At 41.1% G+C, this 1648-nt stretch overlaps 1 pseudogene; it reads right to left on the reverse strand.

Annotated features, from left to right (window-relative positions):
• Positions 1-488: 488 nt before the first annotated feature.
• Positions 489-608, reverse strand: LOC136654751 (5S ribosomal RNA; annotated as a pseudogene).
• Between the last annotated feature and the right edge of the window lie 1040 nt (positions 609-1648).

Genomic DNA, 1648 nt, shown 5'->3' on the forward strand with positions numbered 1-1648 from the left:
CCCCGGGAGATAAACTCGGGAATACAACCCGTTCACACTTGGAACATTATAAAAAAAGTGGTTTATTCATTTAATTAATAAATGATAAAATAATGCTTAACAAAATAAAATGTTTCAGTGGGAAACAAAAAGCATAGAGATGTTTTCTAATATTATGGGGATCATGCCCAAATGTTACAATCACAGTTGGAATGACTTTATTCCTCTTAGATCTTTTGTTTAATAAAAACTCTAAGAAATGAAGGTGTACTACTGGTGGAGATTCTTCTATTACAGTGTAGCAATATGAAGAAAACTATATAACTGAACATTTACTGTTGCAGAGCTGTTCAGAAGACAAAAGCACTGTCTCATCTGAGATTGGGTCACCTTAGTCTGAGGATCTAGCTTTTATTTTTATGCCAGAAATTCAGGTGGTCAGCAATTTCACAGCAGTTTTGAATCGCGTCTGTTTGCCAGAAGTCTATATTGGTAAAGACTATGGTATAAGCCTACAGCACCTGGTATTCCCAGGCGGTCTCCCATCCAAGTACTAACCAGGCCTGACCCTGCTTAGCTTCCGAGATCAGACAAGATCAGGCATGTGCAGGGTAACAGTTGCTGTAACAGTTCCCCTGGGGGCTGGGGATAAGAATAGGCCCTCAGTTTGGCTGTACTTGTCGTAAGAGGCGACTAAACAGCCACCGGGTAGATGGGGCTCGTCAGCCTGGGAAGGCAGCTCATCTGAGAGAAGGAAAACTCTGATCCCAAACCTCCACTGCCTTGTGACTATATCCAGTTATGGAAAAGGCTTCAGGAGTCAACCTCGAGGCAAAATCCGGAGCCGGAGTCCCTGAGGCAGTTCATGGCTGAACACAGTCACGTTCTGGCAACTCCTGCGACGCCGCTGGAACCAACCGTATTGGCCTCTGCCTTTCCATTGGACCATTTCAGCGACGTGGAGAGGGGGGATTTGCTGCATGGGTAACAGCCTATCCTCCATACCTACTTTACCCAGGCTTCGCGCACTGGAGAGGACACTCTGTTCCAGAACCACCATTCAGAGTGTGACACCATAGTCTTCCGAGACTGAAGGATGCCAACTCAATATTGGTAAATCAGAACTCCAATGTTCCTTTAATTTCTGTCCTTTCACCACTCATATTAGTTGAGGGAAAGCTGAAACATAGTTATTTTTTAGCAATAAATTGTGCTGCTGGAAAACCCTTTTACCTGCTTTGAAAGTAGTCTCAGGCTAATCTTGTGATGTGTAGTAGTCAGTCGGAAAGCTGTATTGTAGCCAAAGAGTTATTTAGTTCTTTGCAAGAAACCTTCACGATTCCTGTCTGAAGGTTTTTTTCATGTGGAGTTCAAATGTATAGCTGTTATTTACAATTCAACACAACCTACACTATTCAATAACTTAAACTGATGTCTCTCAGACCTGACTCCTTCCTTCCTTCCTGACCTGTATGTATAACGGTATCTATGTGTATAAACTTTCTTCATCTTGACCTAGATAGTTCTTATTTGTATTTTTAACAGCTGTTATATACTAATGGAAATATCTATCATGTTGATCTTTCATTCCAGATTTTGATGTAGTTCATTTTTTTCTTTTACTGTATACAAAAAATCCACTCACAGTTACAAAAATAATCCATGGATA

The sequence above is a fragment of the Tiliqua scincoides genome, chromosome 5, assembly GCF_035046505.1.
Source record: "Tiliqua scincoides isolate rTilSci1 chromosome 5, rTilSci1.hap2, whole genome shotgun sequence".
Lineage (NCBI taxonomy): Eukaryota > Metazoa > Chordata > Lepidosauria > Squamata > Scincidae > Tiliqua > Tiliqua scincoides.